General features: G+C 47.9%; 1 long non-coding RNA gene across 1 annotated transcript; it reads right to left on the bottom strand.

The window, feature by feature from the left end:
* Nucleotides 1-356: 356 nt before the first annotated feature.
* LOC135376204 (uncharacterized) lies at nt 357-17,191 on the bottom strand. The gene is made up of 3 exons (XR_010417577.1): nt 17,129-17,191; nt 1,657-1,871; nt 357-414 (listed from the first exon to the last, which is right to left on the bottom strand). It is a non-coding gene; the product is annotated as an uncharacterized LOC135376204 (long non-coding RNA).
* Between the last annotated feature and the right edge of the window lie 6,986 nt (nt 17,192-24,177).

Here is a 24,177-nt window from a genome sequence, read left to right as displayed (position 1 = left end):
CATTTCGCTGTAGGTCCAGGTGTGTTCCTGTCTACGCCGTCTGCTGTGTAACTCAGTACAGTGACATCTATAACATAGAATTGTAACAGCAAGGTGATAGTTCGGGAAACGATCGCTGCCGACAGCGGAGTCACGAAGAACTCACGTTGGTTTTTATCGCTGTACGATATCAGCGCAAGCAGACTTGTTTCCGAGGCTGGAAGCACGTCACAGACCCACTGCACACGTGAATGGCAAAGTTCCTTTCGCTGTAGGACCAGGTGTGTTCCTGTCTACGCCGTCTGCAGTGTAACTCAGCAGAGTGATATATATATATATATATAAGTTGAAAAAGGTAAAGGGGTACAATGAATCATAGGCAGTCATGTTCTTCGCCGGAGGGCAATGATTTCCTGGGGTGACCAACCGGGGAGTCTGAAAGAGATACAAAAGAGTGTATGTATTCTGAGAGAATTAGGAATTTAGGTTGCGAACTGTTGAGAGGACGCCGGGGTCCTCGCTAATCTGGCTTTTAAATTTGTAGATCAGGAACGATTTCCCTTTGTTCTCTAAGGCGTTGGGATGGAAAACCCGATTGCAGAACGAAAATGGCTATGTCGTTAATTGAGTGGCCGGGTTTACTAAAATGTCGAGACACTGGCAGATTAGGTTTCTTTGATACGTCGGACCTGTGGTTGTTGAATCGGATTCGGAAGGATGTAGCTGTTTGACCGATATATTGGGCCTTGCACTTATTACATTGAAGGAGATAAAGGACGTTAGAAGAGTTGCAGTTAAATAGACCATTAATTTTTGTGCGATAGTTAGAATTTGTGCTTTCTACTCTGGTAGCAGTTTGCATTAATTTACAGATCTGGCATCTGCGTCCGTTGCATGGTTGACAACCGTTGTGTTCCGAGGACTTGTTTAACTTGGCGTTCACAAGTCTGCCTTGGATGTTCCTTGCTCGACGATAAGTAATGCGGGGTGGTTCCGGAAACACCTGACTCATACGATCAGATTGGGTGAGGATTGCATAGTGCCGTTTAAGTATGCGGTTTACGTCCGGGGCATAACCGTTGAAGCTAATAGTGAGGTTTACCGAAGAATTCTTATCGGCTCGGGGCTGTGTTTGGAATAGGTTCTCTCGATCGGTTGATCTAGCTCTGGCTATGGCATCTTTTACAACCTGATTAGGATATTTTCTATCTGCGAAAGTTTCTTCAAGGCCCTCAAGATGATTGTCTAGTTCATCATCGTTAGAACATATTCTCCGGTAACGCAGCGCTTGACTATAAGGGATAGCTAGCTTAGTGTGCCTGGGGTGGCAACTCTGGAACGATAGATATTGTTGGGAGTCGGTGGGCTTGCGATACAGACTGGTCGTTATGATTTCATTATGTAGTCATTCATTGTACCCCTTTACCTTTGTTTGACAAAGCACGTGTGCTGCCCTCTCTCCTTGTACATATTCCCCTCTCATTCTTTGCAATTGTCTTGCGTCACCATAGTATCCCATTCCTGTTGAAGACAGCGCTGCTGTCGAAACGTCGAATACCCCCTCTTAGTTTTTAATAAAGTCCCCCTTTTATTCCTTATCCTGTAGGAGCACCGTCTCCACTTCTGATCTTTCTTGAATACCTATATATATATATATATATATAATAGAATCCTTACAGCAAGATGTTAGTTCGGGCCACGATAGAGTCCCGAAGAAGTCAGGTTGGTTTTTCTCGGTGTATGATATCAACGCAAGCAGACTTGTTTCCGAGGCTGGGAGCAAGTCACAGACCCAGTGCACACGTGAATGGCGAAGTTCCTTTCGCTGTAGGACCAGGTGTGTTCCTGTCTACGCCGTCTGCTGTGTAACTCAGCAGAGTGACATATGTAACCTACAATCGTAACAACAAGATGTTAGTTCAGGCCACGATCGCCGCCGACTGCGAACTTCAGAAGAAATCAGGTTAGTTTTAATCGCCGTACGATATCAGCGCAAGCAGACTTGAACTACCACTGCTCTTTTAAAATAACTCAACGACACTTATTATTTTAAAAGAGCAGTGTTAGTTTTCTGGTGTTGTGATTCTAATGACCATGATGAGCCTTTGGGGTGAAAATCGCTAGTATACACGGTGCTTTTTTGTTGAATTTTAATGTAGGAATGAATATCATTAAGAGTAGGACAAAGGAAATAACCTTGCGATTCAATAAAAAATAGGAGTCTTTGTGTTTGCCGCTGCCTTCTTCAGACATGATGTGATGACGTCTCGCAGTGTTTCAGGTCTCTGTAGCAGTGCATTGACCGTTACTGAAAAAAAGTGTAGCAATAGGAAAATGGTGTGGATTGTCCTGGACGGATTTACGATTAGCACTGTTTTTGAATAAGAGGAGTGTGTGTGTTTACAAAATAGTTTGATGCTGGTTTTCGGCTTTGTTCATGTGTTTCTCTTCGCTTTTTCCCCCTTTTTGTCTGACAAACATGCGATGACATCCCCAGACCTGTTCTGTCATGCTTTCCTTCTACATGTTGTTCTGTTTTTCTTTTTGACAAGGAACATTCTTGTCTTGACGATAATGCTGCCCTGAATGGGAGTAGTGCTAGAATGATTCTTAATAATCTTGCGATTCATTTGGTTCAGAGAGTAACCGCAAGGGCGACTGGTCCATGGCTTTATCCAGTCGAGGAACAAAGCGCCATTATTCAGTTATCTCCCTGGCCCTCGGAATGGACGGACAAGTCTCGATTAGCTCGTTGTATGTAGTCATTGATGGACATCAACATAAAAAGTAGGGCCGGTTGGTACAACTCCTACCTATTTTCGTCGCTAAAAAATGGTCATTGATGGAGTTACGTGTTAGGATATTTTGTTCTTTTGCAAGTCTCATTTAGTAATACTATGGGAATGAAATGCTTAATTCCTACAATCAGCTTTCATGCATGGTGTTTTTCTGCAAAAGTTTCCTATACAATCGTTATAGTAGAATAAAGGAAATAATCTCGGGATAGTGATTCAATAAATAACAGGTCCCATGTCTAGAGCGTTCGCGTCCTTGAGCCACGCAGGTGCATGGTGACCTCATACCGCGACTCTATTGTTTCAGGTGGACCTTGTCCAGAGGAGATGGGGTTGGATATTAGTGGGAAAAAAACAGTGTAGCCCTGAGACAATAGGATGACGTGACGACCAATGAGAGAGGTCTGGAGAGGGCGCAAGGAATCCTTTCTCTCTTGGACACTGACTTGTGACTCTGTTCCTAGCAATTGCGGTGGCCGTTACTGGAAGAGCGTAGCTTCGGTGGGGATCCGTTTGCCTCTGATGGGGTGCAGATATGTGGTTTGTCACTGGTGAATGGTGGATTTTGTGACGAGCGGATTTACATTGAAGGAATGCAGTGCACGTGTCCGATAATGGTGAGTGTCTTTTTCACTCTGTTCAAGTGTTTTTCTGCGTTTGCTTTCCTCTTTTGCCCAGCGCTCGTGCGATTTTTCCTCGTGTAACAGGGCTCCTGACATGCCCCGACCTGGATGCTTTCCTCTGTTGACGCTTTGTATTTTTCTCTTTTTTGACAAGGAACATGCTTGTCTGGACGATGTCGATAGTGTTGCCCTGAATGGGAATACTGCTAGAACATGGGAATAGTGGTCATAGCTGGAATGCTTTGCAACCTGCCTCTGAGCTCCGTCGCCCGGCGATGGTCAGCGGCCGTTCCGGACCGCTTTCTTCAAGATGACGTCGTTACTACTCCAGTGACCTAGAATCGTAACAGCAAGATGATAGTTCGGGCCACGATCGTCGCCGACTACAGAGTCTCAAGAAGTCAGGTTGGTTTTTATATGTGTACGATATCAGCGCAAGCAGACTTGTTTCCGAGGCTGGGAGCAGGTCACAGACCCAGTGCACACGTGGATGGCAAAGTTCCTTTCGCTGTAGGACGAGGTGTGTTCTTGTCTACGCCGATTGCAGTGTAACTCTGCAGAGTGACATATATAACCTAGAATCGTAACAGCAAGATGATAGTTCGGGCCACGATCGTCGCCGACTACAGAGTCTCAAGAAGTCAGGTTGGTTTTTATATGTGTACGATATCAGCGCAAGCAGACTTGTTTCCGAGGCTGGGAGCAGGTCACAGACCCAGTGCACACGTGGATGGCAAAGTTCCTTTCGCTGTAGGACGAGGTGTGTTCTTGTCTACGCCGATTGCAGTGTAACTCTGCAGAGTGACATATATAACCTAGAATCGTAACAGCAAGATGATAGTTCGGGCCACGATCGTCGCCGACTACAGAGTCTCAAGAAGTCAGGTTGGTTTTTATATGTGTACGATATCAGCGCAAGCAGACTTGTTTCCGAGGCTGGGAGCAGGTCACAGACCCAGTGCACACGTGGATGGCAAAGTTCCTTTCGCTGTAGGACGAGGTGTGTTCTTGTCTACGCCGATTGCAGTGTAACTCTGCAGAGTGACATATATAACCTAGAATCGTAACAGCAAGATGATAGTTCGGGCCACGATCGTCGCCGACTACAGAGTCTCAAGAAGTCAGGTTGGTTTTTATATGTGTACGATATCAGCGCAAGCAGACTTGTTTCCGAGGCTGGGAGCAGGTCACAGACCCAGTGCACACGTGGATGGCAAAGTTCCTTTCGCTGTAGGACGAGGTGTGTTCTTGTCTACGCCGATTGCAGTGTAACTCTGCAGAGTGACATATATAACCTAGAATCGTAACAGCAAGATGATAGTTCGGGCCACGATCGTCGCCGACTACAGAGTCTCAAGAAGTCAGGTTGGTTTTTATATGTGTACGATATCAGCGCAAGCAGACTTGTTTCCGAGGCTGGGAGCAGGTCACAGACCCAGTGCACACGTGGATGGCAAAGTTCCTTTCGCTGTAGGACGAGGTGTGTTCTTGTCTACGCCGATTGCAGTGTAACTCTGCAGAGTGACATATATAACCTAGAATCGTAACAGCAAGATGATAGTTCGGGCCACGATCGTCGCCGACTACAGAGTCTCAAGAAGTCAGGTTGGTTTTTATATGTGTACGATATCAGCGCAAGCAGACTTGTTTCCGAGGCTGGGAGCAGGTCACAGACCCAGTGCACACGTGGATGGCAAAGTTCCTTTCGCTGTAGGACGAGGTGTGTTCTTGTCTACGCCGATTGCAGTGTAACTCTGCAGAGTGACATATATAACCTAGAATCGTAACAGCAAGATGATAGTTCGGGCCACGATCGTCGCCGACTACAGAGTCTCAAGAAGTCAGGTTGGTTTTTATATGTGTACGATATCAGCGCAAGCAGACTTGTTTCCGAGGCTGGGAGCAGGTCACAGACCCAGTGCACACGTGGATGGCAAAGTTCCTTTCGCTGTAGGACGAGGTGTGTTCTTGTCTACGCCGATTGCAGTGTAACTCTGCAGAGTGACATATATAACCTAGAATCGTAACAGCAAGATGATAGTTCGGGCCACGATCGTCGCCGACTACAGAGTCTCAAGAAGTCAGGTTGGTTTTTATATGTGTACGATATCAGCGCAAGCAGACTTGTTTCCGAGGCTGGGAGCAGGTCACAGACCCAGTGCACACGTGGATGGCAAAGTTCCTTTCGCTGTAGGACGAGGTGTGTTCTTGTCTACGCCGATTGCAGTGTAACTCTGCAGAGTGACATATATAACCTAGAATCGTAACAGCAAGATGATAGTTCGCGCCACGATCGTCGCCGACTACAGAGTCTCAAGAAGTCAGGTTGGTTTTTATATGTGTACGATATCAGCGCAAGCAGACTTGTTTCCGAGGCTGGGAGCAGGTCACAGACCCAGTGCACACGTGGATGGCAAAGTTCCTTTCGCTGTAGGACGAGGTGTGTTCTTGTCTACGCCGATTGCAGTGTAACTCTGCAGAGTGACATATATAACCTAGAATCGTAACAGCAAGATGATAGTTCGCGCCACGATCGTCGCCGACTACAGAGTCTCAAGAAGTCAGGTTGGTTTTTATATGTGTACGATATCAGCGCAAGCAGACTTGTTTCCGAGGCTGGGAGCAGGTCACAGACCCAGTGCACACGTGGATGGCAAAGTTCCTTTCGCTGTAGGACGAGGTGTGTTCTTGTCTACGCCGATTGCAGTGTAACTCTGCAGAGTGACATATATAACCTAGAATCGTAACAGCAAGATGATAGTTCGGGCCACGATCGTCGCCGACTACAGAGTCTCAAGAAGTCAGGTTGGTTTTTATATGTGTACGATATCAGCGCAAGCAGACTTGTTTCCGAGGCTGGGAGCAGGTCACAGACCCAGTGCACACGTGGATGGCAAAGTTCCTTTCGCTGTAGGACGAGGTGTGTTCTTGTCTACGCCGATTGCAGTGTAACTCTGCAGAGTGACATATATAACCTAGAATCGTAACAGCAAGATGATAGTTCGCGCCACGATCGTCGCCGACTACAGAGTCTCAAGAAGTCAGGTTGGTTTTTATATGTGTACGATATCAGCGCAAGCAGACTTGTTTCCGAGGGCTGGGAGCAGGTCACAGACCCAGTGCACACGTGGATGGCAAAGTTCCTTTCGCTGTAGGACGAGGTGTGTTCTTGTCTACGCCGATTGCAGTGTAACTCTGCAGAGTGACATATATAACCTAGAATCGTAACAGCAAGATGATAGTTCGCGCCACGATCGTCGCCGACTACAGAGTCTCAAGAAGTCAGGTTGGTTTTTATATGTGTACGATATCAGCGCAAGCAGACTTGTTTCCGAGGCTGGGAGCAGGTCACAGACCCAGTGCACACGTGGATGGCAAAGTTCCTTTCGCTGTAGGACGAGGTGTGTTCTTGTCTACGCCGATTGCAGTGTAACTCTGCAGAGTGACATATATAACCTAGAATCGTAACAGCAAGATGATAGTTCGCGCCACGATCGTCGCCGACTACAGAGTCTCAAGAAGTCAGGTTGGTTTTTATATGTGTACGATATCAGCGCAAGCAGACTTGTTTCCGAGGCTGGGAGCAGGTCACAGACCCAGTGCACACGTGGATGGCAAAGTTCCTTTCGCTGTAGGACGAGGTGTGTTCTTGTCTACGCCGATTGCAGTGTAACTCTGCAGAGTGACATATATAACCTAGAATCGTAACAGCAAGATGATAGTTCGCGCCACGATCGTCGCCGACTACAGAGTCTCAAGAAGTCAGGTTGGTTTTTATATGTGTACGATATCAGCGCAAGCAGACTTGTTTCCGAGGCTGGGAGCAGGTCACAGACCCAGTGCACACGTGGATGGCAAAGTTCCTTTCGCTGTAGGACGAGGTGTGTTCTTGTCTACGCCGATTGCAGTGTAACTCTGCAGAGTGACATATATAACCTAGAATCGTAACAGCAAGATGATAGTTCGCGCCACGATCGTCGCCGACTACAGAGTCTCAAGAAGTCAGGTTGGTTTTTATATGTGTACGATATCAGCGCAAGCAGACTTGTTTCCGAGGCTGGGAGCAGGTCACAGACCCAGTGCACACGTGGATGGCAAAGTTCCTTTCGCTGTAGGACGAGGTGTGTTCTTGTCTACGCCGATTGCAGTGTAACTCTGCAGAGTGACATATATAACCTAGAATCGTAACAGCAAGATGATAGTTCGCGCCACGATCGTCGCCGACTACAGAGTCTCAAGAAGTCAGGTTGGTTTTTATATGTGTACGATATCAGCGCAAGCAGACTTGTTTCCGAGGCTGGGAGCAGGTCACAGACCCAGTGCACACGTGGATGGCAAAGTTCCTTTCGCTGTAGGACGAGGTGTGTTCTTGTCTACGCCGATTGCAGTGTAACTCTGCAGAGTGACATATATAACCTAGAATCGTAACAGCAAGATGATAGTTCGCGCCACGATCGTCGCCGACTACAGAGTCTCAAGAAGTCAGGTTGGTTTTTATATGTGTACGATATCAGCGCAAGCAGACTTGTTTCCGAGGCTGGGAGCAGGTCACAGACCCAGTGCACACGTGGATGGCAAAGTTCCTTTCGCTGTAGGACGAGGTGTGTTCTTGTCTACGCCGATTGCAGTGTAACTCTGCAGAGTGACATATATAACCTAGAATCGTAACAGCAAGATGATAGTTCGCGCCACGATCGTCGCCGACTACAGAGTCTCAAGAAGTCAGGTTGGTTTTTATATGTGTACGATATCAGCGCAAGCAGACTTGTTTCCGAGGCTGGGAGCAGGTCACAGACCCAGTGCACACGTGGATGGCAAAGTTCCTTTCGCTGTAGGACGAGGTGTGTTCTTGTCTACGCCGATTGCAGTGTAACTCTGCAGAGTGACATATATAACCTAGAATCGTAACAGCAAGATGATAGTTCGCGCCACGATCGTCGCCGACTACAGAGTCTCAAGAAGTCAGGTTGGTTTTTATATGTGTACGATATCAGCGCAAGCAGACTTGTTTCCGAGGCTGGGAGCAGGTCACAGACCCAGTGCACACGTGGATGGCAAAGTTCCTTTCGCTGTAGGACGAGGTGTGTTCTTGTCTACGCCGATTGCAGTGTAACTCTGCAGAGTGACATATATAACCTAGAATCGTAACAGCAAGATGATAGTTCGCGCCACGATCGTCGCCGACTACAGAGTCTCAAGAAGTCAGGTTGGTTTTTATATGTGTACGATATCAGCGCAAGCAGACTTGTTTCCGAGGCTGGGAGCAGGTCACAGACCCAGTGCACACGTGGATGGCAAAGTTCCTTTCGCTGTAGGACGAGGTGTGTTCTTGTCTACGCCGATTGCAGTGTAACTCTGCAGAGTGACATATATAACCTAGAATCGTAACAGCAAGATGATAGTTCGGGCCACGATCGTCGCCGACTACAGAGTCTCAAGAAGTCAGGTTGGTTTTTATATGTGTACGATATCAGCGCAAGCAGACTTGTTTCCGAGGCTGGGAGCAGGTCACAGACCCAGTGCACACGTGGATGGCAAAGTTCCTTTCGCTGTAGGACGAGGTGTGTTCTTGTCTACGCCGATTGCAGTGTAACTCTGCAGAGTGACATATATAACCTAGAATCGTAACAGCAAGATGATAGTTCGGGCCACGATCGTCGCCGACTACAGAGTCTCAAGAAGTCAGGTTGGTTTTTATATGTGTACGATATCAGCGCAAGCAGACTTGTTTCCGAGGCTGGGAGCAGGTCACAGACCCAGTGCACACGTGGATGGCAAAGTTCCTTTCGCTGTAGGACGAGGTGTGTTCTTGTCTACGCCGATTGCAGTGTAACTCTGCAGAGTGACATATATAACCTAGAATCGTAACAGCAAGATGATAGTTCGGGCCACGATCGTCGCCGACTACAGAGTCTCAAGAAGTCAGGTTGGTTTTTATATGTGTACGATATCAGCGCAAGCAGACTTGTTTCCGAGGCTGGGAGCAGGTCACAGACCCAGTGCACACGTGGATGGCAAAGTTCCTTTCGCTGTAGGACGAGGTGTGTTCTTGTCTACGCCGATTGCAGTGTAACTCTGCAGAGTGACATATATAACCTAGAATCGTAACAGCAAGATGATAGTTCGGGCCACGATCGTCGCCGACTACAGAGTCTCAAGAAGTCAGGTTGGTTTTTATATGTGTACGATATCAGCGCAAGCAGACTTGTTTCCGAGGCTGGGAGCAGGTCACAGACCCAGTGCACACGTGGATGGCAAAGTTCCTTTCGCTGTAGGACGAGGTGTGTTCTTGTCTACGCCGATTGCAGTGTAACTCTGCAGAGTGACATATATAACCTAGAATCGTAACAGCAAGATGATAGTTCGGGCCACGATCGTCGCCGACTACAGAGTCTCAAGAAGTCAGGTTGGTTTTTATATGTGTACGATATCAGCGCAAGCAGACTTGTTTCCGAGGCTGGGAGCAGGTCACAGACCCAGTGCACACGTGGATGGCAAAGTTCCTTTCGCTGTAGGACGAGGTGTGTTCTTGTCTACGCCGATTGCAGTGTAACTCTGCAGAGTGACATATATAACCTAGAATCGTAACAGCAAGATGATAGTTCGGGCCACGATCGTCGCCGACTACAGAGTCTCAAGAAGTCAGGTTGGTTTTTATATGTGTACGATATCAGCGCAAGCAGACTTGTTTCCGAGGCTGGGAGCAGGTCACAGACCCAGTGCACACGTGGATGGCAAAGTTCCTTTCGCTGTAGGACGAGGTGTGTTCTTGTCTACGCCGATTGCAGTGTAACTCTGCAGAGTGACATATATAACCTAGAATCGTAACAGCAAGATGATAGTTCGGGCCACGATCGTCGCCGACTACAGAGTCTCAAGAAGTCAGGTTGGTTTTTATATGTGTACGATATCAGCGCAAGCAGACTTGTTTCCGAGGCTGGGAGCAGGTCACAGACCCAGTGCACACGTGGATGGCAAAGTTCCTTTCGCTGTAGGACGAGGTGTGTTCTTGTCTACGCCGATTGCAGTGTAACTCTGCAGAGTGACATATATAACCTAGAATCGTAACAGCAAGATGATAGTTCGGGCCACGATCGTCGCCGACTACAGAGTCTCAAGAAGTCAGGTTGGTTTTTATATGTGTACGATATCAGCGCAAGCAGACTTGTTTCCGAGGCTGGGAGCAGGTCACAGACCCAGTGCACACGTGGATGGCAAAGTTCCTTTCGCTGTAGGACGAGGTGTGTTCTTGTCTACGCCGATTGCAGTGTAACTCTGCAGAGTGACATATATAACCTAGAATCGTAACAGCAAGATGATAGTTCGGGCCACGATCGTCGCCGACTACAGAGTCTCAAGAAGTCAGGTTGGTTTTTATATGTGTACGATATCAGCGCAAGCAGACTTGTTTCCGAGGCTGGGAGCAGGTCACAGACCCAGTGCACACGTGGATGGCAAAGTTCCTTTCGCTGTAGGACGAGGTGTGTTCTTGTCTACGCCGATTGCAGTGTAACTCTGCAGAGTGACATATATAACCTAGAATCGTAACAGCAAGATGATAGTTCGCGCCACGATCGTCGCCGACTACAGAGTCTCAAGAAGTCAGGTTGGTTTTTATATGTGTACGATATCAGCGCAAGCAGACTTGTTTCCGAGGCTGGGAGCAGGTCACAGACCCAGTGCACACGTGGATGGCAAAGTTCCTTTCGCTGTAGGACGAGGTGTGTTCTTGTCTACGCCGATTGCAGTGTAACTCTGCAGAGTGACATATATAACCTAGAATCGTAACAGCAAGATGATAGTTCGGGCCACGATCGTCGCCGACTACAGAGTCTCAAGAAGTCAGGTTGGTTTTTATATGTGTACGATATCAGCGCAAGCAGACTTGTTTCCGAGGCTGGGAGCAGGTCACAGACCCAGTGCACACGTGGATGGCAAAGTTCCTTTCGCTGTAGGACGAGGTGTGTTCTTGTCTACGCCGATTGCAGTGTAACTCTGCAGAGTGACATATATAACCTAGAATCCTAACAGCAAGATGATAGTTCGGGCCACGATCGCCGCCGACTGCGGAGTCCCGAAAAAGTCAGGTTGGTTTTTATCGGTGTATGATATCAGCGCACGCAGACTTGTTTCCGAGGCTGGGAGCAGGTGACAGACCCACAGTTCCTTTCGCTCTAGGCCAGGCCGCAGGAAACGGAATTTGTTGCGAGTTATGGGGACTCGAATGAGTGCAGATGGCAGACATACAGCGACGAGGAAACTCAGACGGCAGTAGCACCAAGAGGCCAGTAATAGGGCACGGAAATTGAGGGGCAGGTCTACAGATTTGAGTTCACGGAGAACACGGAGGAACGTTTAAGCACGCTAGGCCAGTTTACAGGGACCAGCGGCATGGCCGAGCGGGCTAAGGCGTCCGCTCGTTGGTGGTAACCAAGGTCGCGCTGTGGACTGGGAGGTGGTGGGTTCGGATCCTACCACCGGCTGTGCTGTCTGAGGTTTTCCCTGGGTTTTCCGAAGACTTTCCAGACGAATGTCGGCCCTTGACGCATACTAATCCCCTGTCCCCCACTCCTTCCTGCTGTCCTCTCTCCGTCTGTCCACGTCTGTACGCCGCACATAGCCACAGTTGTTTCGTGGCGCTAACACGCAATCAAAAAAAGTTTACAGGAGATACCCCACTGCCATCGACGACAACACCGAGGATTTTGACGAGTTTTCTAGGGCACGCCGAAAGGGGCAACGCGGGAAGGTTCCGCATTAATGTAGAGGGCACCGCTCTTAGACCGGTTTAGGACAGAGGGGGAGAGAGGGAGCTTAAACGTACCAGGAGCGGGTTGATTGCAACAGCGTCCAATAGAGGAGAAAGGGGCCAGCCCTGCCGTACACTGCGTGTGATCTCGATACGACGCGATAGACCACCAGCAACGGAGACCAGGCTTTTTGCACCAAGGTACAACAATTCCACAAAGCCAATCCACGCTTCATCGGAACCGTAAGCTGTAAGCATGGAAAACAGATTCGAATGACGCACTCTGTCGAAAGCTTTTGCCTGGTGGAACGAGGCTAACACCCTGTTAGCTGTCTCAGGTTTATCCACTGAATCGCGTCACGAATGGCCATCCTGTGGAAGATCGATGACCTGCCAGGGACCGAATAGGCATGACATGGGTGCCATACCTTCTCCAACTGCGGCGAAACACTTAGGAGAAGACCCTTGGCTAGAATTTTGTAGTCGCCAGCCGAAGTGTCATGGGGCGATACGCATCCAGGTCCTGCTTTCTTGACGCGTCCTTGCAGAGAGGGATAATTATGCCATTCTGCATAGTGGAACAGAGTGCTCGTCGCGACAAGCATTGATTACATATACGAGTTAAAGCACCGCACATTACCCTCCAGAAACGTTTGTAGAACTTGACTGGGAGGCGATCGATGCCGGGGCACTTCCCGTTCGGTATTGTCGAAACAGTGGCAAAAAGTTCATTTTGCGTGAGCGGCCCTGAGTCTGCAAATTCCATTTGTTTCACCGGGAGTGTCACTCCGGGCTAACCACCGACTCTTGATAAACGGCTGCGCAATTCCCACGCATTGCAGCTCGAATGTCATCAGGTGGTATGAGAAGTGAGCCGTCAGCTGACCGGACAACGGCGATATCCGAGGCAGGGTTTTCTGACACATAGCCCCGGAGGAGTAAGCGGGAGCAGTTTGCTTCCCGACGCCAGCGTTCGACGTTTCGCTGAGCAGCGAAATTGCGCCAGGAACCCATTCTCATGGCCATCAGGCGCCTCTGCACATCCGCGATATCAGATGCAGCGTCATGGCTGCGAGAGCCAGGGTGGCGTAGAATAGCTAAGAGCTGGCTGAGTGCGTCTTTACACTCCCGCTGTTCACGCGCGCGCAGTCTTCCGCAACATCGAAAGCGATCAGCGGCTCCCAGCTTCGAAGCCTTCTTTAATTTCCTCGTCGTCTAGCAAAGACAAGTTCAATCGCCAAAGGCAGTGACCGGTGCGAAAATTCTTAAGCCGTGACAAAGATAAAACGACTCCATGATGATCAGTGAGGTCCCCGGCCGGTTTCGTGTTGCACCCAGAGACAGAATTCAGCATTCCCGGAGACACATAGAAGCGATCCATCCCACTGTGATGGTCACGGGAGTTAACCCAAGTGAATTCGTATCTGTCGCCATGAACATGAGACTAGGCGTCAGTTAAGGCAGTGGCGCTTACAAGGCAGTTCTCTGCATGCCTGCCTAACGTGTTGGCGGTTGATCGTGCAATTAAAATCACCAGCAAGTGTCAAGTTTTTGGCCGCCAAAAAGAAAAGTGTCTAATCGACAGAAGAAGTCCCATCCCTCACTACGACGTACAGGCGCATAAACATTTACAATTGTAAATGATTTGCCGTCAAGCTGAAGCACCAAAGATACCACCCTCCCATCCTTATCGATCTCAATCCACCGGATGAAGCCCTGAAAAGATGGAAAAATTGAAATACCGGTGGCACCTCGCTGAGGCGAGCCACAGCTGAAGAATGCCTGGCCCCGTGTGAGGTTTGTAGAATTTGAATAGACCTTCCGGGTAGTGACCTAGTTTCTTGCAGCAGTATAATATCGACGTGGGCCAATTTCGCCCAGCTGACAACTTCCAAATGTTTGGCCTGATTGCAAAACCCACGCACATTTAAAGTGGCGACAAGAAGCTGGGACATAAAAAAGAGGGATAGTAAGAACACAAACATAGAATTGGCAGATAATCGACGGTTACTGCATCTGCTCCAGTAGCTAGAGCGGGTGGGGTAGAGGTACACTCCAACTCTACGGAGCACACAGGCTCCCCCACAACGATGAAAGATGAAAGTCGCTGAAAAGGTTAGCCAGCTGTAGGGATCGAACCCACATCTTCTGGATTACCGGTCCAGGGCTCTGCCAATTGAGCTAAGCTAACACTCCTCTCCAGCCACTTTCGGGGTGCGTCATCTGAAGGGACGACAAACCAGCCACTCACTCTCACTCACCCTCCTTTCACTCTTACATTTTTTGCTCACTCATACACACATTCATACGACGGAAATCGACGCAAGCGGTACCTGTTGAACAAGAGAGAAACTGATGTTCTGAGGCTGGAACAACATAGAAGGGACAGATACAAACAAAGCCTCAAATTGCCTAAGAAATCAACGATGAAAGATGAAAGTCACTGAAAAGGTTAGCCAGCTGCAGGGATCGAACCCACATCTTTTGGATTACCGGTCCAGGGCTCTACCAATTGAGCTAAGCTAACACTCCTCTCCAGCGACTTTCGGGTGTGGTAGAGCCCTGGACCGGTATGTGGGTTCGATCCCTACAGCAGGCTAACCTTTTCAGTGACTTTCATATTTCATCGTTGATTTCTTAGGCAATTTGAGGCTTTGTTTGTATCTGTCCCTTCTATGTTGTTCCAGCCTCAGAACATCAGTTTCTCTCCCCCACAACCGCCGGAACAGGCACCACGGGAGCGTCCTTACCTACGTCCTTAAACCTTACGAGGTTTTGAAAAAGCCACTAAACTGCATAGGTTTGGATCTTCTCGAATACTGTAGGTCGCGTCTTCCAGAGTACGGGTGGGACTCCCTCCTCGCAACAATATGAGTGCATTGGCTCTTCGTTTAACGCATTTACCCTTCATGTATTTGTTATGGTGCCCGACGGTACAGACAGGGGCGGATCCGGGACGCATCTGAGGCGGGGGAGCCCTGCCTTGGACAGAATCTTACTACACTTGCTAAAGTAAATTGAAACTCTATGTAACGACAGAAATTCACGAGGGTCACGATATCCAAGCCCCTCCTAGATCCACTCCCAAATATACACTGCATGTAATAGATAATCGGGTATATAGACATAAGGTTTGTCAGCCTGTCTCTCAATATTTGAGCTAAGTCTCATTGGGCTCGACGTCTCTGGTTGGTCACAAATTCGGTACCCTCGATCAGCATTTTCGGTCCGGCTTCTCCAGAAGGAGAAGCAGAGGGACTCCGCAAGACGACGACAACTTCGCATGGCATGCTAAGGATGTTAGGATGCTAGGACACGTCTCTAGGATGCCTCCAATTGCGCTAAAAAAGTTTTCAGCAACTCAACTTAGACGCAACCAATGTCATGACACCTCCCCTTCGGCATGGCGCAAACACCCAAGCAGCACGCCAATATTGGTCCAATATTGAACCCATATGGGCTGCCAAGATTGCCAATGTTGAACCAATATAAGGAGTGCAACTAGGCTCTATATTGAACTAATATAGGCTGCCCATATTGGCAAGCCCATTTTGTGCCAATATTGCCACTATTTCTGTGATAACGACAACGGGGAGTCCGTGTAATAATAAAGCATTATCTGGTTTCATATCCACCACTGATATTAGTTCTCTCGTCTTTTTGCTTTTTCATTTCTGTAGATCTCATTAATACATGTTACAAACAATTAAACAAAAACACTGCATGGCCCCCAAAACAAAGAACGGGTGCTACGCTCGTCTGGCTGAATGGCGAAGATCCCTCAGAAGCCTTCATTAGGATCGCAATATTCTATAAACCAAAAATTTCCAACTCGCTCTGAGAGTACAAAGGAGCAAAACTGCGGGAAGTCGTAGGATGTAACGACATATTTAATTGGGCATTTCACACGCTTCAACTTCCAATCTTGCCGTGCTGCTTGGGCATTTGTGCAACACGGGTACGTACCATTTCATGTATTTGCAGTCAATATAGGGTGTACATGGGCAGTATGGGGCGGATATTGCCCAATTTCAGCCAATATGGGCCCAATATTGTGTGCTGCTTGGGCAGCTGCTTAAACCCTGGTATCTGTTGTGAAGGGCTCGTTATGCAACATGTAGTTTTCTCCGAACGTTAATGTGGCTGCTCCGAATTTTTCCTGCAACATTTTTTGTTAGTATTTCCGAATTCTTAGGCAGTTTTGTGACGCAAATCCTTGTCCCCGATGTGTGCGAACAGCTGACAATTGGCGTTCTATGCGTAGGCACCTCATCCAGGCATGCTGAAAGACTCAACACGTAAAAAGCCCAAAAAGCAGTCAAAGAAAAATGGGTGCATACAAGACCAGTCAACGAGGCACCCTTCTGAGGCCCGAGGGGAGTCGGCGGTAACATACTTCGTGATAAGCACCTCCCAAACCGTCTTCGATGTTGAGCATGATGATTCGCACCCTAGGGCTGGTGTTAGTAGTATAAATATAAGTCCTATAGCCAAGAGTTTTTTCTAATTCAATTCCAATCCAATTCTAATCCAATTCCAAGCCATAATTCAGTTCTGCTCCAACACAACCCAATTCTAAGCCATCTGATTGGCCACCATTAGCTCCGCCCACTTCATGTTGATTGGCCCATGCTAAGCCTACTGATCTTTAATTGGTTGACTGTAGCTCCGATCCGTCATGCTAATTAGTTGGCTTCACCCACTTCACGCTGATTGGTGAATGCGGATCGCTGAGCAAAGCTCCGCCCCTTTATGCTAATTAACCGGCTCCGCTGATTGGTCCATTCTAAGCCTACTGATCACTCTCCACATTTTCCAGACTTTCTAAGCCCTCTGACTGGCTGTCCCCAACTTAAGCCTACCGATTGGCCTGTTATAAGTACACTGATTGACTGATTAAGCCTGCTGAACATAGCCTTCGTTAGCTCCCGCGCGCTCGGCAGCGACCCCACTGTGGCTTTATCTCATACGTCCAAACTTACCTCGTGCCACCAGATGACGCAACTCTGGTGCATCAGCTCCACGTGGTTACACTTGGAGGCGTCACACGAGCGAGAGAACTTCGTCAAGATGTGTTGCCACAAATTGCGCTCCTGTTTCACTGCAAACAAGTTGCAGGATATCATACGCAAAATCTTGGACGAGTACCTGTCGGCTTACAGGGAGCAATCACTGCGTGAGCACCAGGAACTATGTCAGCAAGAAATAAGAGTCCTGGAGACGATCATCAATCGCGCTAGGAGCTATGGTTGAAAATAATGATGGATCACACATCGCTACACAGTCTCCTCGAGTTATTCCACGATGCGCATGCAGTTCCAGCATCCCGCTCGAATTCTCATCTCCGGCGCGTCCATGTGTGGCAAGACGGTGCTCACGCAGAATATAATGAGACACCCCAAGTTATTTAGCATTCCACTGCAGAAGATACTCTACGTACGAAAGTATGCAGCTGTATGGGAAAGGTTTTCGACGGCATGGAGTTTATGAACAGGATACCCGCTGATTGGGATGAACAATATCCTACTCTCATAGTTAGTAACGATCAAATCACGGAAAAGGGGGTTCTATCGGAGGTAGAGTCGCTGTATGTGCGTGAAAGTCACCATAAGAATGTGTCCGTGATCCTGATCACACAAGCCTTGTTCTATCACAACCAGGGAAGGATAACGGACGTATTTTGGTTACCGTTTCTCTTTTCATTACTGCTATATTTTCGCTTCCATTATCTGTTTCAGATACCTGCCCTTCAATTTAGTTTCCGTTACGTTTCCGTTATTGTTTCCGGTAATGGAACGGTTGTTACAGAGCTGCAAGAGGACAGCCCTTCCAGCGCTGTCAGCATCCTGTTTTGCCAAGGTGCCTTCAGTGTCACGCATGCACACTACGCAAGTAATTTTACGTCGTTGCGATGCGCACATTTTGCAAGATTAAAAGAAAATGTAGGAACATGTCTTCAGTCTTCAGTCACTCGGAGTCCAGCAACTCAAGATGGGCGTAACCTTCATTCAATCTCGCATTCATAAGAACACGCTCTCAGTAGTAAATAATACCGTCATGACCACGGTGAAATTAAAAAAAGAACAAAGTACAAAATAAGTAACTAAATAGTAGGCTGTCATCCTCGTGCTGCAGTGGAATATATTCATGTGTTGATGTCATGAAATTATGAGGACTGGGATGATGTAAGCGACGCATGCACCCTCGAGATCCAATATTGCGCTTTCCTTCCATGCTTTCGTGTAGTATTTAGAACATTACAGGGAATGAAGTCATCAAAACAAAAACAAAAAAATGAAGTCACTCGAATGTCACCGCACAACAGGAATAGTCATTACCCGAATTAAATACCGGGCGATAAATTCGTTTCTGTTTCTGTTTCCGGTAATGGAGGACCGTGGTATGTGTTTCCGTTTTCATTATCGTTACCACCTCCAATTTCGGTAATATACCGTTTCTGTTTCCGTTACCATTACTGTTACCCTTCCCTGATCACAATGCCACTTTTCTAACAATATTCCTGATGCCAGTTATATCGTATTGTTCCGGAACGCTCGGTCCGTACAACAGATCGAAACGTTCGGACGTCAAGTAATCGGGAAACGGGCTCTCCTATTTTCTCGACGCATAGAACCAAGCGACAGAGAAGGCGCACGGTTATTTAGTTGCAGATCTTCACTCGCAAACACCTCCCTCTCGCAGCCTGCGAACGAGTATTTTACCGCACGACCGGCAGTTCCTGTTTACGCCCGCGAAATGACCGCCGATCTTAGAAGACATATCACGCTCCTCAAAGTATTGGCCACCAGCAAACTGGCGCACCGCGCAGAGTTACTTAAAGAGGTCAGCTGCGACGACATTCGAATCCTTCCGGAAATCTGTTTGAACATTCTACGCAGAAATATCTCACTTTCGACAGAACTTCTTAAAAACTTGAAGAAAATCTTCCGCTTCCCCGCTTACAAGTCACTTCATAAGTGCCCTCAGCAGTTGAAGAAATATATTAGGGGACAACGAGGTGGTCTCATTCCCATGCTTCCACTGCTCCTCTCAGGGCTATCAAGTCTCGTGGCGGGAGTCGCTGGGCGAGCGATGTCCAAAGCCATCAGTCATGGCTCATAGAATAGAAATAGGTGAAGTTCTGAAATCCAACGATTCGGACGACGTAAAGGTGGGCAAAATACTGGAAGCCCTCTATTACTTGCTCAAGCGCGCTCACTATCATCCTCCTCCTCCTCTGGAACCCGTCCATTTGGCACCCAAACTGGAACCCAATCAATTCGATTTTAATCTTCTACCCTCCGGCGTTGATAAAGCACGCGCGAAATCCATGCTAAAAGAATTCAAGAAAGTTTTCACCTGGCAGGCTGATAATGCGCTAGTATATAGAGGGAAGCGAATCACCCGCTCAAACATTGTGGCTCTCGTGATCTACTTAGCACGTCGTAGCGAGCTTATCAAGAAACCGAGTCGGCACAAAAATGTATGTATGTATGTAAAAATGTAAATGTAATTCACGCATCAACGTTCGTGCATGAAGCACAAAGTTCGTTGTCTCCGTCCCTCAGTCGTTGTGTCTAGCCTGCCGGTGATCAGGACCACTCCGAATCAGAGCGAAGATGAACGAAAATGCGTCGTGCAGACGAATAATTACTTCATAGATATAATACGCACCTTAAATGACTCCAATCTTGAAAGCGTCGAGCGAATTTCTTCAAAGACCGAGCAGACTCGTCCTCGCTCCGCGACGTTTCAAAACAAACTGATTTGGAGCGGTTCCAAGAAACGCATTCTTCCCAAACGTGCGATCCCTCACGGTTACGGGTTCTAGTTATTGCACTTCCTTGACAGAATGATAGTGCTCAGCCATTACGGCGCTGCTCCATAAGGGAATTTATTGAGTGGTATTCGGAATCACACGAAATATTTTTGCAGCGCATGGATATCGTGAGAAGGCGTTCGTACTCATGCGCCGGAAACACGCGGTACACATGAGGTACATCTGCTATAGATCGCGCTTAAAAGGTACCTAGCCGGTGCGGATGGGCCTCGGAGAACTACCGTTTGAATTTCGCAGTGGTCGCGAACTGTACCTGCTGGTTGAGGACTGTACCTCACGTGTACCGCTTGGCCCAGGTGCGGGTCCTCCTCTTTCATGCGGTACATATCGGGTGCCGGATTTAGAGTGCATAGCCTATGCATTGTCGGTCACAACCCGGTGCACTTGAAGAATGATAGCCGTTAACAGGAAAGCACGAAAAATGAACTCTTAAGCACGCTCGAACCTTCACATCGCAGTCTGCACACAGCTAGCTTGCTGCTCTTTGCTGCTATCACAAGTCTTACCTTATGTGCTATCCCCCAAGATGATATCACAGATTCGTATTCCGCGCTAATATTGTCCGCTGTGTGCCGGCAAGTAAGGTCTTTGCAAGCAGGAAGCACGAGGTGTGGCTTAAATGCCTCGTCTACAAACGACACGCTAATGGCCAGAAAACTCTCCATGCTCCTTGGTGTCCAGATGTCTAGCACGGACGCGCAGTGTTCAGTAGCGTTGAGCTGGGCTTTAAGTATCGCTGAGACGTCTTCCATAACTTTCGGAAGCATTTCGTCCTTCAGATGGTCCCGCGTTGGCAGTGTGTACTTGTGGTCAAGCGTCTGAAATTGATTCACTAAATGTAGTATACTGCGAAAACGCGTAATGCATGTACAGAGCTGATAGCAAAATCGTGCCGTTACTTCGGCAGTTACCCATCTTACGCCATCAGTAACACTACGTACATGTTATTGTGATAAAAGAGCGCAACCCAATTGCTTGCGAACTGTAACGATCTTGCTATCTCTGCAGCTGCACGCGCCAGACTTTTAGGCCAGGACCTGGACCAAAGACACCGGCACCGGCCTGGGCTCGTCCAGTCGTCGGCTCGAGCTGCTCGAGCCCGGCTCTCGCGCCCCAAACCCGGTTCTCGCGCCTCGAACCCAAAGGATTGCCAGCCTGAGGCCTCGTTGTAGCCGCCTTTGCTTGCTTAAGAACCCTAACGCATGGGCGCCGCGAAGGGAGGGCGCCGGAAATTTTGACGGCATTTTGGGCAAAATCGGAGACACCACCTGCTGGACACAGCGTGGATAAGGTTTTGCCCCCCACCCCCATGGAAAACAAACCTGACAGCGCCCATGCCCCAAGGGCTAGTGCGGTCTGATGGCCGAGAAACGTCCCTACATGAAGGAAAATTCCCGTCCCGAAAATTCCCGGTGTGAAAGAAAAAAAACAGAAAGCCTCTACAAAGCATAAAGCAAAGGTCAGGAAATGCAGCGGTCCCATGTTTTACAATCGCTTCACCTGCAAAGGAGGAATGCACACTCCCGAAATATTGCCAGAGCTAACAGCGTATTGGATTACTGTGCTCTCAAATATTGAGATAGGCTTCCGTCACAGATTAAGTTAGCTCACTACAGCGTGTACGTATACCGCGACGAAGTCCCTGAAGCCATTCATGTCCACTATGCTAAATGGCTGCATGTCGGTGTACATCATTTTGAACAAGGCGGTGTCCAAAGCCTTCTTCCATGAAGCTGATGTGGAGGCGGCTTCAAACGGACTTGACGGCACCACGCTTTGGTCTTTCAACTCTTGAGGATGACGCCTTCTCAAATGCCGTATGAAACTGGAGGTAACATGCGGCTTCGATGACACCTTCTTCTGGCAATGCCTACATGTCCCATGAAAAGTCGTTGCAGAGCTTTCTATGTTTGTGTAAAGGAATCTCCAGTTCCAGGGCTTCATATTGACACGCTGCGCAGTCCACTTGAGCACGGAGCTTACGCATACGACGAACACACACCCTACTACAGGACGCTACAGTAGGTGAAATGCTTAGTCACATCACGTCGATGATATGACAAGAGTGGACAGGAGGCGACCTCACTGTGTCACCTCTAGCGTTCGCTCGCCCCGTGCGGGGAACGGGCATTCCGTCCCGGTCGATTCCGAAACTGTAGTGCTGTTTTACTCCGCGTTCATCACTGATAATAACGCCGAAAACCCGACGCGAATTGGTGGCGTTGTTCCTGTGCAGTCTGATATAAAACTTGGTAAGAGCAGACGACGCATTCAGGGATTCCCTCTCTGGAAACATCACACGGACGGGGCCAACCACTGCGCGCCTTTTGAAGCGGAGGAGATCAATCGTGGAGCGGCCGGAGGGACCTTGGTAGCCTTGGGGACCGACCGACAGGCGGGCGGGTGAGCCGGAATGCTAGGGGACGGCGTCTTCTTTGTGATCGGCTCGCGGAATATTGTGTTAGCGTCGAACGTGTTCGTACAGCCAGGACGCGCGCAGTACAGACTGTTGTAATCAAGGGAAAAAAAATGTATGCGAGGAAGAGTGGCACATCTTGCCATGATTGTCCGTGGGAGTAGGGAAGGCTTGCCTTCCCGAAATCACGAAGTGATAGGATGTACATCCTATCAAAAAATCTTTTAGAATCCCATTAGATCATCGAATAAGGCTTAATGTGTTTCTGGTGGGCCACCTAATACCCGAAAGGTGTTATATGCAACCCATTAGGGTAAGGGAAAGGGTTTGTATGTGACCTCAAGTAGATCCAATTTCTCGCTACCCCGTGCATCTTGGAGGCTTATAGGGTATCATTGAAGTGCCATAGGTGAACCCCACAAGTCTGAACCTCATTGAAGAGTCACCTCAAAGAAGCCAATTGCATCACATTACGTTCTGTGAGGCACGTTCAAAACTATATTTAGCAGAGCCCAGAAAAGTAGTAAGTGCTAGCAGAATTTTCACGGGGCGACTCGTTTAACTATCACTTTCTGACATTCGTGTCTCACTTTAATTGGTTTTTCAAATCCGATGCTCTACCTCCAGAAAACACACAAGGAAAATTTCTCTTAAAAATGTGGTTTCCATTCGGTGCGTTAACTTTTCAGCTTAAAAGTGCTGTGGAACATTGGTAGCAAAATAGCAGCCAACTGCCAATGTCATGGGAGGTAGTTTTGTACAGAACACATTTCACGTGTACAAGCACAGGTTGACTGCTCGAAAAGCATGATGCGTACGTGTCAGAAAATGACAGTTTGCACTGGCTATGGCCGTTGCTTACGGGACACACAAGACAAGTGTAATGAGTTTTCGCACACACGCATTTTGATATCACTAATAAAAAAAATAAAAAAACAGAGCATGGACCAACTGTGGAACCAGCCTGGAAAAGCTACCACAGGCTAGATCTGGGCTGGCCAAGGCTATTTCCATGCTGGGTCTACTGCAGTTTAAATTTCCATTCTGGAACCATCCAACTTGCATTTGGAAGCCAGGATGGTACCCTACTGAAGCAGAGCTGGAAATTGGATGTTCCAGCGAGTACGCTGGATTGGGCGAGATTCCTGGCTGTGAAGTTAACCTGAGCTTATATAAAGCAAACAATGCCGAAATTAGTTGCACAAATGTGTGCAAATAATTTATGGTTCAATATAAAATAAATATATCAAAATAAATTAAAATAAGTAGAATAATAAAATAAATATCCAAAAGTGTGCAAAGTTATGCGCACAACTCCACCTACCTCAGTAGGTTGAAAAAAAAATGATTATGCAATATGATAGTTTCTGGCTTTACCCTGCGAGACGTGAGCTTTCCCTGTCTTCCAAACCGAAACAAGAGCAATAATGCTCTTATCGTCATATGCGACCAAGCGCCATCGGCATCAACTCTCAGGCTGTTTTGAACTTAGAAATTTCTGTTGGCGTGTCGGCGGTCGGAGACGCACCTTGGTAAATTAGTTGTTTCCTCCTGTCTTTCATCTCCTCCAACAGTATAAAAATGTGAATGTCTTTGCATTTGTGTACTGAAGTGCTCCGTTATGCATTTTGTTCCTGAATACGTGCAAGAGCTCTATTACGACAAAGGGTAAGCGGCGTGCGTAGCACGGTTTTGAATATCCTCAAGTCTCAAATCTGAACCAAGAAGTGTAGTAGTGACCCCATATTTATTTATTTATAGTTATCTTAACAGCT

The sequence above is a fragment of the Ornithodoros turicata genome, chromosome 1 (assembly GCF_037126465.1).
Source record: "Ornithodoros turicata isolate Travis chromosome 1, ASM3712646v1, whole genome shotgun sequence".
Lineage (NCBI taxonomy): Eukaryota > Metazoa > Arthropoda > Arachnida > Ixodida > Argasidae > Ornithodoros > Ornithodoros turicata.
The sequence above is the reverse complement of the archived record's forward strand: the minus strand, read 5'-3'. Positions and strand labels throughout refer to the sequence as shown.